Source organism: Bacillus rossius, chromosome 1, assembly GCF_032445375.1.
Source record: "Bacillus rossius redtenbacheri isolate Brsri chromosome 1, Brsri_v3, whole genome shotgun sequence".
NCBI lineage: Eukaryota > Metazoa > Arthropoda > Insecta > Phasmatodea > Bacillidae > Bacillus > Bacillus rossius.
In genome coordinates this window covers 179,613,594-179,630,893 of record NC_086330.1, presented here as the reverse complement: position 1 = coordinate 179,630,893, position 17,300 = coordinate 179,613,594, and the positions used below count along the sequence as shown (strand labels likewise).

General features: G+C 42.5%; 1 protein-coding gene across 2 annotated transcripts in view; it reads right to left on the bottom strand.

The window, feature by feature from the left end:
- The window catches only part of LOC134527140 (nucleolar protein 6), a 227,698-nt gene that overhangs the window by 18,710 nt on the left and 191,688 nt on the right, over positions 1 to 17,300 (bottom strand). The window lies entirely within an intron of this gene.

The window sequence follows — 17,300 nt, the reverse complement described above, 5'->3', positions numbered from 1 at the left end:
ACAGTCCAAGAGAAGAGTGTTGAAGACAACTGACTTATAACAAATTCAGTGTTGCAAAACGGGATGTTTTTTGGGAGCTACAAATTACTAAGAAATTCGAAACAGATTTTATTTCACAGATTAAGTTTCAAACTATCGATTAACAAAATCTGGAAATTTTCCGATGAGAGATAAATGGTAATTTTTACCAAAATATTTGCGCTTATTTAAGCATCACATAAGACTACAACACACATTCGGCAACTTGCTTTATCGCTTTCATAATATGTTATTTTGTTGTGCAGATGGTACAGATCACATCAAATACAATTTAGTAGGGAAAAATGGATAGTCAATTAAAAAAAACGGTACACAAAAACCCTAAATTAGCAACTTAGAAGTGAAATATATTGAAAATTATGGTTCTTAAACAAAAAACGACTACAGTTTTAAAGTATCCATGCAAAACTCTTTTACATGGAGAAATAAAAAAATCTGTGAAATATGGCCTTAACAACCCCCATTCCACGTCCCTTTCCGGCAGGGTGCAGATAAAGGTTTTTGTGGCAACGTGTTTACGACCGCTGTCAGCGCTTAAGCCAGCCCCACACGACACCCATTTCCTTAAGTGAATTCACGTCACGCGAGTTCGGCTATGCTAGCCAGCTGGTTGTTATTTTCGTTCAAAATGTGGCGAAGGAACTTGTATGGATCAGGTAGAAACATTCGGCTATAAACGAAAGATATAAGAACAATGCTATCCTGAAATGCTGTGATATGTTTTTGGAGTAGAAAAGCACAGCGACAGACCGACAGGATGCGCTCCCGCCCTTGCCGTCAGCGATGTTTATTTTGACAGCTCAAGCAATTATCTTTTCCACAACCCTTCACTGCGTAAAAAAAAAACACGTTCGAATGCAGATGGAAAAGTAACTATGCAGTAAAATAAATATATTTACGGCCCTGCTAAATTTTTCTATTCAATAAAATTCGAGGTATTAATGATTTTTCAGCAGAAACTGCTGTGTGACTAATAACAAATTGTATCATAATAACTTAAACTTATAAAGTATTTATTAACGGCGAAGGACAGTCCTATAAGCCCCTAAAAATATTTATTTTACCGAGAATGGACTATACAACCTGGCTTTTGCCGCACGCGGTGTGGGAGGGGAGGAGGATGCTGACAGTTTCTCACGCAGAAGGTGTAAGATAACATGACAACTGAGACTGCTTTTCGTGCGATAGTGGACGCGCCGAGCTCGGCTAGACACTGCCGCATGGACAGTCTAGAGGGGTGGTATCTATTTTTAGCCGTCTTTTGTATGCCTGCCTGCTTACAGTACAGCTCTCGCCAAGATAAACGTGAACACATAGCGCCCAACAAAGTGTAACAGACTTGTTTTTCAGCTGATTTTACTCAAATTTTCGACTTTCTCTGCTAAAATTTTTTTATTGTTTCTCAAAAAACGGTCGTATAAACGGAATGGACGCATCAGAGGGGGGTCCCATCGGCGGGATTATACTGTATTAAAGCCGACACAAAAATACACTGTGTGTTAAAATTAACAGATTTTAATGATCTTTCATTTCGTTTTTTTTTTTTTTAATTTTTTTTTCTTCTGATTGTTACATGTTAGTCAAAATGTCCAATTTTTTTCCGGGGTTAGTGACCATGAAGGTTGAAGTGGGTTTAAAGCAAAGCCGTCTAGCATTGTGTGTTACAGCATCCTGCCATTGTACGGCTGGTTAGCGAGTAGCGGTTTGGGAAGGGGGAAGGGGGAGGGGGGGTTGAAATGAACTGAAAATTTCGGAAAACATCTATTACGACCCCCCCCCCCCCCCCCCCCCTCTATTACGACCCTATTCCTGGGAACCGTGAGGGGTCGTTTCAGAGAGATTTGACTGTATGTACACAAATTTTTTCAATACATGAGGCTAAAATATTTTTTACCACTGTTCAAACTGTCTAAAATTTAGTATCCTTATAAAAATACAACAACATTATAAAATAACCCAGTACTATTACAGACAAATATTTAATATATAAAATGCTTATTGCTTTACTTTGATATGTAAGGCATATTTTACTATAATGTATTACACAAATAACTTTGAATAGCAAGATAAATATTTTAGACTTGTGTAGTAAAAGAATTCTAAGAAACAGTACCCAAAAAAAATACAAATAGAATCACATCAGCTCTACATAGAAATATTGTACAGTATAATTTTTTACTTTTAGTTAGATATATGTAGATATCTTTTCATTCTACTACAATTCTTTTCATGTATGAGAAATATTTATTTATCTTAACATGTTCAAAATTACTTTTGCACATTGTTGAAACATTCCAGGCAGTATCTTGGTTCGCCCACACAATCGACACAGTATGTTGCAACTTTCTTCACCTTATTTTTGTCAATTTCCCCATGTTGTTTCTTATCATAGCAACCACGACAGTACTTGTGTCCTTCTCTTGCAGAACCTTCAGTTTTTTTGAAAATGTGTTTGGACATCATTTTTGTACGCGTTTTGGGTGTTTTTTGTGGTGCTGGCGTCTCATGTTTGTTTTGAAATTCCAGTACTGCACTGGGTGTCATTATTTGTTTTAATAATGCTTTCCAGAAACTCGTGATTGTAGTTCTCTTCCCTGTAAATTGACAATAAATAATGTGCACATTCACGACAACAGTTCCCAGCAATAATTCAATAACAACTTTGCGATACCATTTTAGTGATCTGCAAAGTGGGGTCTGACAAGTCGATTGCTGCCTTGCCTTTATTGTAATCCAATATCGCTTTTGGTTTGTTCACGACCACGTTCCTGCGGCTGACTTGGACCATTTCATCCCCGTGGCACGTACTCAACACAAGAATATCTCTTTTGTCAGTCCATTTCAATACTGTAATGCCTCTGTCATTTTGTTGAGCAACCATGTCACCCTTTTTGAGTTTCTTACTGATAACTTGTTTTGGGTTTTATTTTCTATTTGATCTAAGGGTCCCCAACAAATTAGTGGACTTATCCAGTAGTTTTTCAGCTAAATCTATACTCGTGTAATAATTGTCAGTGACTATCACAAGTCCTGAATTCAGTAGAGCATCGCACAACTTAAGCACAACACTTGTTGGAACAGAGTTACCTGCATCTTGTTGCTTCCCCGAGTAAACATTTAGGTTCCACGTGTAACCTTTCCTAAAGCACGCTTTGAAAATCTTTACCCCATACTTGTGTGTTTTCTGTGGACAGTACTGCTTCAGTTTCAGCCTTCCTTCATAGGGCACAATGGTCTCGTCGACACACACTGTTTCACCTGGAGAACACACCATCTGAAATTTTGCAGCAAGATGATCCACAACAATGCAAAGTTTGTACAGCCTGTCATTTTCTGGCTGGAATTCGTTGTTATTAAAATGCCACATTCTCAGAAGGAGTTCAAACCGGTTCCTAGACATTTTTGAAGGAATTGCACTTATTTTGAAAAAAGGATCACTGGTCCAATAATCACTTATTAATGGTACCTTGACAATGCCCATGTATGCTATTATACCTAAAAACTGCACAATTTCATGTTTGTTCATCGGCACCCACGTGTTGATTCTGCTGATGGCTGGTATATCTGGACGATTTAGTTTTTGGCGCGCATAAAGATTTGTCTGTTCCACAAAAATATCTAGAAAATCATCCCCAACAAACAGTTTATAACAATCAAACTCAGTAACATCAATAAGCTGGGCTAAAAGTTCCGGGTTCAACCCAGATTCACCCCGGAAAAAGAATGTTCGTTTATTCCCTTCAGGAGTGTGCCAAGCATTATTATCTGCAACATTTTGACGCAGTCTATTTGAATCATTTTCATGACGTTCACCCGGTGTGACTGCACTGTCTGGAACCTGTGGGGCCGCAACAATGTCATGCTGTACTGGTAACTGTTCTGTGTCAGACGCAGCTGATGCAGCTGCAACGTCTTGCTGTGTGGGCAACTCTTCTGGAGATTTATTAGTACATAAAGTTGAACGTGATTTTTTTCTTTTCACCTGTTTCACATGATGATGTTGAGAAATCGCCATCAGAAAGGTCGCTCTCTTAACTTGACACATAATCAGGGTCCTTATCCGAGTCATCCGTATTTGTAGTGGAACTTGAATCTGTAAAAAACAGTAACAGTGTGTTACGTATTTGTGATGTGTTAACTATACGGAATATACCATTTCAAAAATAATATTTACACTTACCTTCACTGAGTTCATTCCCCTTTCATTTTTTTTGTTTGCTCAATTGCTGCGAACACTATTTGCTTAGTCCGATTTGAAAAAAAAATATTTTTTACTGTTCATTTCACATCAAAAACAAGCACAAAGAAATATTTTGTACGATGCATTTACTTGTCACCATCAACGTGAGATTACAGCAGCACAAAGGAAACTGCATGAATTATCGCTGCAGATCAAATGATATGTCGTTTTTACTTTCAACTCTGCGAAACATAATACCGTTGGACAGTGTGCCGAAAGAGATCTCGTCATTACAATCAACTACAGTGTTCACTTGCACGTCTATGAAATGATAACTCTGCGATATTTATTACTGTCGTGAAGTGTGCGTCCTGTCCGCTCGTGTGTCCGCCACGACGCTAAGTAAAACAAAGGATCGTTAGGCGCCACAGAGGACATCGGTGACCGCTTCAGATAAAATGGCAATGTTATCAATAAACTATAATAATCTGCTAATATACTGGGACAAATACTTTTGTTAGTGATCAGATCAATAAAATACCAAAAATTATTTTTGGCCTCTACGTTAATGTTATGCTGGTGTTAATGGCAGTCAACGTGTTAAGCACTAATAATAATAATAACAATAGTATTGTTGAAAAGTACTATAATCTGGCAACTTTGTTTTTGACCTGCGCAGACCCCAGTGTCAGGCGGCGGTCACGTGATTCTCTAGCGGAGTGGAGTGGAGGAGATCAGTTGACGGTTGTGCTTCCTGGATACGCCGCTCCCGAGATAGTGCTTCGCAGGTCGGTTTACATGATACGGTGTGCGTTATGGCTTCAACTTCAGGAATTAAGTAATGCATTTCAGCCGGTACACCATTACGTGGGAAATCGTATACAATGTTGGAACACATTTAAAAGAACAGAAACGTTTATATAAAATTAAATTACGTCACAGAACCGGCAAGTGCTGCGACAGGTGTTTCGCAATCAACCATTAAAAGTATCATTGCGGAAGGTAAAATTAAAAGTAAAAGTAGTTTATCTTTTTCCACACCCACGGGTAAGAACAAAGACTGAAAGAAAAGAATTGAAGTTGATGACTTTTCCGAATGTGCGATTCGTAGGAAAATTCATGAATTTTATACCGTTAGAGAAACAGTGCCGACATTAAAGAATTTTACAAAGTCCTTACGAGATGACGGTATTGTGAACTGCAGCAAAGAATACTTGTGCAAACTGTTGAAATGTTTCTGTTTTCGATTGAAAACATGTCAGCCTAGAAGAAAACTTTTGATAGAGAAACCTGAAATTACCGCATGGAGAGGAAAATATTTACAAGACATTCGTGCGCACCAAAATGCAGGGCAGAATACAATATATTGTTACGATTTACCGCAGGGGTTCGTAAAGAATAGCCCAATTAAAGATTTTATTACACTACACAGTTTTATTTATTGCCACTACTTATGTAACAAAATTCTTCTAAAATGGCAAATAATTAATTACACTTAAAGAAAGGTCTATTCCCCAGTCACTCGTTCCGCACACCTCGCTGGGCCGCACCTCTGGCGCAACTCTCGCCGCAGCACCCCTCGTGGGTCTCTGCCGCGGGACTCCGTCGTCGCACTCCGCTGCTGCCGACGCACTTTCCCTTCGCAGAGGATCCGCTCGACGCCTCGCTCGCAACTTCGCTCGGGACTCCGCCGCGCCCGCGACTCTATCGCCCAGAAACTCCGCCGCGGAAAAACTCCCGACTCCACTGAACTCACTCACTCCCTGCCTTGGAACCTTCGTCCAAGGACTTCGCCACTCTGTCGCACCCGCGGCACTATCACCCGGAAACTCCGCCGCGGGAGAACTCCCGACTGAACACTCCGAACTGACTCACTCACCCCTGACGTCCTCGGGAATATATATAGGCCCCGGCGCAATTCCAGAACTCACGAGAGCGGCCGAGGCCAGTTGCGTCATCGTGAGCCGACCCGACAGCAGAAATCTCTCGAAAACATGTGTCGCGCAACTCAACAGCTGGCAGGTTTCGGATGTCAAACTAACAGTGCCGTGCGGGGGGAGCTGAGGGCTGGAGGGAGATAAAGCGGCGACCCAGGTGCGCACAGCACATCTCATGTTACGGTGGCATGTGATGCAGCCCAGCTAGCTCTGCACCTGCGCGTGACGTGGCCTTGCTAACGTTCGAACGTATCGAAAGTATCGAACTGAAAAAACAATACAGAATCGAGTATCGAAAGTGTGGTATCGTCCCACCTCTACAATAAATGTAATTATTTATGTGTTGATACTTAGATTTACGAATGTATAGGTACGTAAAAATTCTAACTTGTATTATTGTATTATATAGGTAGAAGCAATACTGTTATTTTAATTTCATAAAATAAATTTTAAAAAAATAATTCTTTGTCTAAATAAATTCTTTATACCTTGTTTAAATTGTAGTTATTAATTAAAAAAAACATTTCAAAAGGAAGTTATATGTGTTTAAAGAAAATAAACTTCTTGTATGGTGTTTCATGTCGTAACTTTTTTTTATATAAACTGTGAGTCTTTCTAGGTAAAAACATTTTGTTAATTTCTTACTTGCAAAAAGCAACCACTTGATACAAAAACCTAAAATCCTTCTTTGCAAATTTGCTGAGCTCTTGTAATGGCCAGCACTGCCTTCTGAAGGTCGCCTCGGTAGGGGAAGGATGGCCTACTGTTGATGACGTCACAAGGGTGCACGCGGGCCTGAAGTCTAGTCGGTGTTGGCTGGGGCCACGGTCATGTCATAATGTAGGGGTGGTTAAGTGAACTGAGAAACGAAAATAAAAGAAGTGAAAGAAGAAGGCTGCCTGAAGGGTGAGGCAAAGGCTTCCCATCCTGTGTAGGCAGGTTTAATTTTAGATTTTCCCCTATAGTCTAGCTGGTTAGGTTATATTTGTGGCCAGTATCACCATAGGCTCTCCCCTTTTTTTTTTTTGTGAGCCTTCGTGTGCTGCAGAAAGATTCCTTCACCCCCTACGGATGTGTCTTTTCAAGCACCTTTGTTCAATGTCAACCTTCAACCTAGGGTAGAGAGAGGACAATGCTGGGGAATAACGGGATGAGGAAAAGAAAAGGAGGGGAAGGAGCAGTTGCCCCAAGCGAAAGAGCCACTAGAGAGAGAAAGAGAGAGAGAGCATGTTGTTAGTCACCACAATCCCACCCACGGCCTCTCCTCTTCCCCCTTTCACCCTGCTGGGGAAAGAGCGGAATGTGAGACAAGGCACGTTGCTTGTCACCAGTCACGCCACTTACTTCCTCGTTACTCTTTTAGCGGTCTTTGTGTTTAACTGCGTGAACTTTTTTTCAAAATGCCATTGAAATCACTATATGGAAGGGCCAACATGGAAACACTTGTAATTACCAGACAAATTAATTATGATTTACGTAGTCAAACAGACGGTGCATAACAAAACTCTTGTATTTTTGAAGGTCTCGTAGTATCCCGTACTCGTAATAATAAGGTTCCACTGTATGTGTTCCTAAGATAAGGTTTTTGCATAAGGTAATTACTGTTGCAAAATTACAGTTAGTTGGCTCAAGTCAGCTACATTAACAAAACATATTTAATATGCAATAGTATACATGATTAAAGTAGCTCACATAACCTAAGTACATGTTCACACAATTTTGACTTTACCTAACAAATCAATAAAATGGTATAATACAGCTATATCTCACTTAGCACGTCTTCAGATTGTGCGGATTCATTTAGCGCGATGTGAATTTTACTGCCCCAGTCTTGAACAGCATGTCTGTAAATTTCAGTTAGCACAAAATCTCGGCAGTAAAAAAAAAAAAAACAAGTCGAGCACGACGCCACGAAATCTGTTTCAACATCTGTGAACATGTGCTGTGGGATACATTTAGCCAAACAGGGGGGGAAGAGAATCGCGCGCAGGTCTGTCTACGCTATCAGCTGTTGTACAAACATCAGCTATGACAAGTTAAATTGCGGCTATGGAGTGTAAAGGACGAAATGATTTTTTACATCCGCGCGTATGCCGCCATGCCGTACCGTTGTCGCCTGGCCACAAACCGGACCATGAACTCAGTCTAGCCAGTGGCAGGGAATTCACTCAAAAAAATGCAACGTCTACCCATTCAGGTGCCGTTAACTGTACGTGCTTGATCACTCATAATTAGGGCCCCCTGAAAGTGGTAAATAAAATTTTCAGATTTCATCATTAAAAATTAGCAAAAGCGGTGTTAAAAAATTCACTTAAAAACACAAAAGCGGTGCTAAAATTCACTTAAAAACACAAAAGAGGTGCTAAAAACTTGAAAAAAAAGTGTGCGTGTTACTGTAAATATATCTGAAATTATTTAAGTTAAATAATTTTACTTGAACCTACTCATTACTGAATACCCTAAACAAATTACAGTCAAATCTCTCTGAAACGACCCCTCACGGTTCCCAGGAATAGGCTCGTAATAGAGGGGGGTCGTAATAGATGTTTTCAGAAATTTTCATTTCATGCCCCCCCCCCCCCCCCCCCCCTTCCCAAAACGCTACTCGCTAACCAGCCGTACAATGGCAGGATGCTGTCACTCACAATGCTAGACGGCTTTGCTTTAAACCCACTTCAACCTTCATGACAAGTCCGTCGCCCTACATGCCACCTCTAAAGAAAATATGTGTTAGTTTACATGTACGTTTTCTGCTTTCCGTAGTTAAATACACTAGAACCCCGATGTCATGAACCCCGGATTTAACGAAGCAGTGATTTTACGAATACATTCTCGGGAACTGTCAAAAAATTGGAAATTTTGACCAAAATGTGAAAATCAAGAAAAAAAATTAAAAAAAAAAAAAACCGAAATGATAGATCATTAAAATCTGTTAATTTTAACACACGGCGTATTTTTGTGTCGGCTTTAATACTTCCAATAATGTTCATGTAAGAATAAAAGAAAAATAATGGGACACTTCCTTTAAAAATATGGCAGTTGTAGGTTCTGCAAAAAGAGTGGGCGCACACGTAGCTCGCCCGGCTGGCTGGCGGCAGCGGCTTCATGACGCATAAGCTCACCCCTCCCTCCCCCGTCCTTAACATTCTTCAAGCCAAGCTCATCCCTCCCAGACACACAAACCATCTAGTGTCCTCCCTTATAACACCCCAACTTCACTCCCCTTTGAAAAACCTTCAGTGAGAAAATGCTCATTTCACCCTCTCTTCTCCCGTAAAATTGGGCTATTATGAATGGGGTACTAAAGCAGTGAGGGAGGGGTCAAAATATGTAACTTTTCACACCAAGTTTGAGTTCAGTCATCTCTGGCAAGAAATTTACAAGCTTTCAAACTTAAATATAAATGTATTTTAATAGCAATTTTAATGAAAAGGAATATACCGAATAAAATCAAGCTGCTGTCACCGAACAAAGCATAAAACGGCCCAATGTTTGGTCGCTTCGTTATTGCTCGCGCGAGAGGTGAGACGTGGAATGTTAGAAGAAAGATAAATGCGAGGGAGACAGATGGCAGCCAGTGTGTTTCCTGCTTGGGCAATAAGTGACGTAGCCTTTTTTTTTATGCTGGGTGAAGCGACCTTTTTCTATCAACCCACGGGAAAAGATAATTGCTTGAGCTGTCAAAATAAACATCGCTGCGGCAGTTAAAACAAGTCGAGGCGGGCGTGCATCCAGTCGGTCGCTGTGTATTGTCAACCGATAGTAATCAAAATCAAGAGAAATCCAGCAGGTAGCTTTCTTTGCCTTAACTGCGTACCACACTAGACACTCGCAAAAAGCTAAACGTAAACATGTTGCCACAAAAACCTTTATCTGCACCCTGCCGGCAAAGGGATGTGGAATGGGGGTTGTTAAGCGCTGACAGCGGCTGACAGGAAGTGGTATCTCTTTTTAGATATGCGCTGCCTACGGCAGTACAGCACTCAGCAAGAGAAACGCAGTAACACACTACTCACTACAAAAAATTTATTTTCTGTCCGATTTTCTTCGGATTTTCGGCAATTTTGGCGGTTCCTCAAAATCGGGTTGTAATAGAGAGGTGGTCGCAATAAATGGGGTCGCAACAAAAAGGTTTTACTGTAATAGGTTACATATATTTATATGACAAACTTTTGATTTAGACACTGATTATTAGTTCGTTCCCATAAACTAATCTGGAAAACTATTAATCCCTTTAACAAAATCTATAAAACCACTGTTGACAAACTAATCATCATCGTCACACCATTCCAAAATGAATGTTTGTTTACATTTTTCAGCTTTTTAGCGCGATTTAAAATGCTTGTGCTGCCCCGTACGGCTGGGTGATGAAGTAAAGATAGTTCCCAAGTTTCCAGGGCCTGGTTCGCCCGATGATCTGCTTGATATTACGACGCTGTTCCAACTATATGCCAGTGCCCCCGGCTGACGTGGTATGGCCACTCACGTAAGGCTGTTCCAAACACCGTTTGCCCAATCATCTGCTTGCTTTTGTGTTTATCCGGTGTCGCTGTTCCAAGCTGACGTCAGTGCTCCGTGCGGTGTGCGTAGGCTTTAAAACTTCGCATGTTTGTCTTATCTATCCAAAAATTATGCCGGAAAGGAAAATAAACGCCGTAGTTTTGCGTATTTTTACAGTATATTTTTGGTTTAACATTATAATGTGAGCGTGTGTAAGCTTTTGTTTGCATTAGTGCATTTACGACTAATGTTCAGTGGCGGCCATGTTGCGGTGTTTACCAGTGATGAGACAAGTCTTTTACCCAGTATTTAAATTTCGCATAAAAACACTGCGATTTCGCGTTTTATTAATAAATTAAGTGTAAAAACGCTGTGTTATGGCGAGTTCGCGTAAAAACTGTATTTTACGGTGATTTTGCGTTTATAGTCGTTTAATCACGATTGCGAAGGCCCCTACTCATAATGCATCATGTTCAAGTATTTGAGACAAAACTAGAAGTATTACGGCGCGCAGATTGTCATGATGACCACGCTTATGTTGGTCGCACTTTAGTTTTAAGCAAATCAACTGTGCGCACAATCATACGAAATAAGGACTCTTACCAAAAGTTTATATATGTCTGATGCTGTTTGTTTGGACTTGTAAATATTGTGTATAATTTAGTGTATAGTGTTTGAAACATTTGAATTTTGAACTTCCCGCGCTGCTTGCTAGCAGCGCCAAGTTTTTCAAGTTGGCTGCCTGCCAAGGCAGGTAGCCCTGCAGCTTCCGGCAACGAAGCAACAGTTGTTGTTGAACCATCATGGCGGTAAGTTGTGCTATCGTGCACGCTTGCTGCCAATCGAGTTGTTCGTGAGTGAATCATTATTAATTGTTTCGTTTTATATGGATTTTACAGTCTCTTACGTCTCTAGACAAATCATTTGGGCCTCTGGGCCGGATATTTCCGGTTTTCTCTGGTGTTGTTTGAAACGTGATTCGTGTGCACGTGGTAAACAATTACACTTCGTTCACGTTATTTCGTGCGCTATACTTTCATTATTTAGAGTATTTTCATGGTCAAGATTTCTTCGGCAACGTGTTTTAGAAGAAATTCGCAGAGATTTAGCTATCTAAGAAACTGTTATATTTTCTTTGTTTTCGTGGAATATATTTCATGTTGGGGTTATGTTGTATTATTTATCGGCGTCTGCTCATGGTTTTTGTTGCGTTGTGTGTTTTTTGCTGGATATAAATTTTGATTTGCTGTGTCTAACCTTGGTTATATTGGTCTTTGTTGTGTTTATTTCTTTGTTGTGTTTTTTGGTTATTTCGTCCTTTGCGTCTGTGTGTGACCATGGCAGATATAGGCTCGGCACTCGTGCGTATCCGACTAGCAGAGGTTCGGCTGAAATGTGCTGTCGACCTGTCTCAAAGTGTTGTTGACGATGTTTCTAAGCAAGGATTGTTTTGTGTCACAGTTCGTGATCTACCCCAAGTTCGTGATAAGTTCGAGGCGGATTTTGTGGTTCTTGGGGCAACACAAAATTCTGACATCGATCTCTCAGAACTGACTGCACGTATGGACGATTTCGAAGAGAAATATTTTGAAGTCATGGCGACGGTAAGTGCCCTGGAGGGTTGTTCGATGGAGAGCTCAACATCGTCAAGGCCCAAGGTGAGCAATTCTAGGTAGCTTTACCAAAAATTACGCTTCCAAGTTTTGAGGGTAGCATTAAAAATTGGCCTGACTTCTCCAACCTATTTTGCACTCTCGTTGCTAACAATAGTGACCTTTCATCTGTTGAGAAACTGGCTTATCTGAAGACTGCTCTCAGTGGTGAACCCCTCAGCATGATTCAGGTCTTGCCCATGTCTGAAGTAAACTTTGATGTGGCTTGGAAACTACTTGTTGGTAGGTACGAAAACAAGAGGCTCATTGTGTCTGTGCATGTGGAAGATTTACTTCAAGCACCTTCTGCATCAGCTGACTCTCCCAAGACATTGCATCAACTGTTGAATACTGTTACAGAGAATGTGTCTGCGCTTAAGGCCTTGTCTGTCCCTGTAGACCAGTGGGATCTGATGCTGCTGCCCATTCTATGCAAACGGTTGGATACTGCCTTACAAACACAATGGGAAATGACATTAACAGACGAGTTTCCCACTCTTAGTAGTTTCACTTCGTTTCTTGAAAAACATTGTCGTGCTCATGAGGCTGTGATAGCTTCCCGTTCTAGGAGTTCAGGAAATCAGGTTCCCAAACAGACGGCTCAAGGGTACCAAAACAGCTGGAGGCAGTCTCGAGGTCAGTCTGTACACACATTAGTAAGTTCTCCACAGTCACAAAGTTGTCTCTTGTGTAGTGACATTCATGTGGTTAGGTCATGCCCTATCTTCTCGCAGGGCAGCCCCAAGGAACGATATGCAATAGTAAAGGAGCATAAGTTATGTCTGAATTGTCTTTCCCCATCACATCGATCAAATTGGTGTCCATCTAAGTCATCATGTCATCATTGTAAGGCACGTCACCATTCCATGCTGCATTTTGGGGGTCAGCGATCAGATGAAGACTCCATCCCATCCAACTCAGACAAGGAACCACAATCATCTGACTCTAATCCTGCCACTGTTGCAGTAACTGCTGTAACCTCAACAACAACAATATTGTTGTCAACTGCTCAAGTACAGATTTTTGATCGTTCTGGTGTGCCTTGTGTTGTACGTGCTTTGCTAGACCCTGCCAGTCAAGCCAGCTTTATCAACGAACAGTGCCTACAAAAGCTCCGGCTGGTTCGCAGACAGGCCCATCTTCCGATACATGGTTTGTCCAGTACACCTGTGAATGTGGCTAAATCCTACACATCAGTTGTCATCTCCCCAGTGGGCAATCCAGATAATCAGTTTGCCCTGGATGTATTTGTGTTACCACGCATTACCAATAACTTGCCGAGTGCCAAACTCTCATCGGATGTGCGGCGATCAGTGGCTCATCTGAAGCTTGCTGATCCTTCTTTCGACACCCCTGGTCCTGTTGACCTGCTTATTGGTGCTGACCTATTTCCTCTTCTCGTAACTGGAGGCAAGATTGAAGGATCTCCAGTGGCTCTTGACTCTGTTTTGGGATGGATTCTCATAAGAAGGGTGGACACCAAACTTCCACCATCCTGCCTGGCATCGCATTGTGTCACACTGTTCACTTCTTACCCTCCATTAGATGATGTTGTACGAAAGATCTGGGAAATTTAAGAATTCCCACGTGTAGAACACAAGTCTCCTGAGGATTTCTTGCGAAACCATGTTTGCCGAAACTCACGTCCGAAATGAAGAAGGCCGATATAGTGTGTCCCTGCCATTTCGCCACTCGAGACCTGAGTTGGGCACCTCTAGACCCCAAGCTATAAATAGGTTGATGCGCTTAGAGAGACGCTTGAAAGGTGACTCAAAGCTCAAAATAATGTACTCAGAGTTCATGGAAGACTATCTTGCCACGGGTCACATGGAAAAGATTCCTGATGATCAGATTAATGTGACGCCAGCTTATTATATCCCCCACCATTGTGTCGTGAAGCCAGAGAGTTCAACCACGAAGCTGCGGGTAGTGTTTGATGGGTCTGCTAAGAGCTCATCTGGTGTCTCATTGAATGACACACTGCTAACCGGCCCCAAGTTGCAAAGAGACATTTTTGATCTACTGTTGAACTTTCGGCTACATGCCTTTGTGTTTACGGCAGATGTTAAACAAATGTACCGTCAAATATCTGTTCTGCCCCAGCACCAGGACTACCAACGCATTGTTTGGCGCTTTTGTGATTCGGAACCTGTGCAGGATTATCGATTGAAGACGGTGACGTATGGCGTCTCCTCAGCTCCGTTCTTGGCCCTTCGAACTCTTCAACAACTGGCGGTCGATGAGAAAGACCACTTTCCAGTTGCCTCAAGAGTTTTGCAATCCGATGTGTATGTTGATGATATGGTTACCGGTTCTGACTCTCTTGAATCTGCTCTGGCCATCCAAAAGGACCTTCAAAGCTCTTCTTGCCAAAGGAGGCTTCAAGTTGAGGAAGTTCATGAGCAACCATACAGCTCTCATAGACCGGCTTCCGCCTGAAGATCTTGATATTCCCCTATCATTTGATCTGGATCCTGAGTCAAGTTGTGGTCAAGGTCTTAGGACTTCAATGGAACCCAGTCTCGGACATCTTCTCCTATGTAATCCGAGGCCACTCAAGTCTTGTTACGAAGAGGAGCATCCTTGCCAATGTAGTCAGAATATTTGATCCTCTAGGATGGCTTACTCCTCTGTTAATGTTTGCAAAGCATCTATTGCAACGGATGTGGGTCCGGTCCATTGACTGGGATGATCACCCCCCCCTGATCTTGCTTCTCAGTGGGATCATTTTAGCCGGGAGCTCCCTCGGTTGTCCTCTATTGCTGTCGCTCGGTTCAATAAGGGTCCAGAAGGCTCTACCTATCAACTGCATGGTTTCTGTGATAGTTCTGAGATTGGTTACGCGGCCGTGGTTTACCTGCGCATAGTGTGCCCGGATGATCGAACCATCATTCGTCTGCTTATCAGTAAATCCAAGGTTGCACCAGTCAAAAGCCAAACCTTACCTCGTCTGGAGCTTTGTGGAGCACTACTGTTGGCTCGTGTGCTCAATCGTGTGATTGAGACTTACCAAGACGTTTTGCCCGTATCTTCCATCACAGCCTGGACAGACTCACAAGTGGTTTTAGCATGGATTAACTCATCTCCTCATCAGTTGAAGATGTTTGTAGCTAACCGGGTAAGCGAACTCCAAGAGCTTACCCGTCCCAGTTGGTGGAAACACGTACCGTCTGAGTTCAATCCTGCTGACTGTGCCTCTCGTGGTCTCTTCCCTCTTCAACTATAGGATCATCACTTGTGGTGGACTGGCCCACCGTGGTTAATAGAGTCACCTGGACAATGGCCTTCCCAGTCACCAGATGCAGTGGAAGTGGATCCCGCCGTGATGGAGAAGAAGACTGTCACATTGACCACTGTAACGTCCTCCGAAGATCTTGGCCAGTTGGCAACGCGATTCAGTCGACTAACCAGGCTTCTGCGTGTCACATGCTGTTTATTACGGTTTGCCCACAATTGTCGCGTGTCACTGAAAGACCGCAAGACTGACAATATGTCTCCTGATGAGCTGAATAAGGCTTTACATTTTTGGCTCTTCTGGGTACAATCACATCATTTCAAAGAGGATATAAGTGCTCTGAAGAAGGGACAGTGCATTTCCCCTCAGATTCGCAAACTAGTACCCTTTCTTGATGACAGTGGCCTGATAAGGGTAGGTGGTCGTTTAACTCACTCCAGTGTTCCGTTTGAGCAGAAGCACCCGGTGCTGCTTCCAAAATCTCACCATCTGACTGATCTCATTATTAACCATTATCATGAAAAGAATCATCATCCTGGAGTTCAGACTCTTAGAGGAATTCTTAGAGAACAATTCTGGATTCTTGCAGATAAGGATGCCATCTCTCGCTGCTTGCGTCACTGTGTTCCATGTTTCAAGCAAAGACCCGTAGCAAGCGCACCTCTCATGGGCGATCTTCCCTCTATGAGAGTGCAACAGGTTAAACCATTTGCCAAAGTAGGAGTTGACTATGCTGGACCTTTTATGGTTAAGCTTGGTCGGGTCCGTGGGGCAAAGGTCTTGAAGGCTTACCTTTGTATTTTTGTCTGCTGCGCGACCAAGGCCGTTCATGCAGAACTAGCTTCAGACCTGTCCACAGATACATTTATTGGAGCCTACAAACGTTTTCTTGCCAGGCGTGGGAGAACATCTGATATCTACAGTGATTGCGGAACCAACTTTGTCGGAACTCACAATCGTCTTAAGGAACTTCAGCAACTTCTGTCGTCGGCACCACACCAGCAGGCTGTCACTGATGCGTTGTCCCAGCTCGGTGTCATGTGGCACTTTAACCCTCCTGCTGCTCCCCATTTTGGTGGTTTGTGGGAGGCCGGGGTAAAGTCATTCAAGACTCACTTAAGTAAAGTTATTGGTGAACAAGTGCTCACATTTGAAGAACTTTACACCCTTCTAGTGTAGGTGGAAGCTACGTTAAACTCGAGACCCCTGTGCCCTTTGAGCTCTGATCCCAATGACATCAGTGCTCTAACCCCTGGCCATTTCTTAACCCTGGAGCCACTGGTCACATTACCAGAGCCTAACTTGAGGGATGTACGGCTAAACCGCCTTCAACGTTGGCAACTTGTAGAACGCCTCCAACAGGACTTTTGGCATCGTTGGCACAGGGATTATTTACACACGCTCCAGCAGCGGCAGAAATGGAACGAGCAGGGAGTTAGTCCCTCTGCCAACCAACTGGTGCTCCTGAAAGAAGACAGACTCCCACCTCTACAGTGGCGCTTGGGGCGCATCGTGGAGCTCTATCCTGGGAAAGATGGTGTTGCCAGAGTGGCTACTATCCAGACTTCTAGTGGAACTTTGAAGCGCTTATGTGGTGAAGCTCTGCCCGCTACCATATGATTGTTGAAATGGGACATTTCAAGGCGGGCGGTAATGTTTGGACTTGTAAATATTGTGTGTAATTTAGTGTATAGTGTTTGAAACATTTGAATTTTGAACTTCCTGCGCTGCTTGCTAGCAGCGCCAAGTTTTTCAAG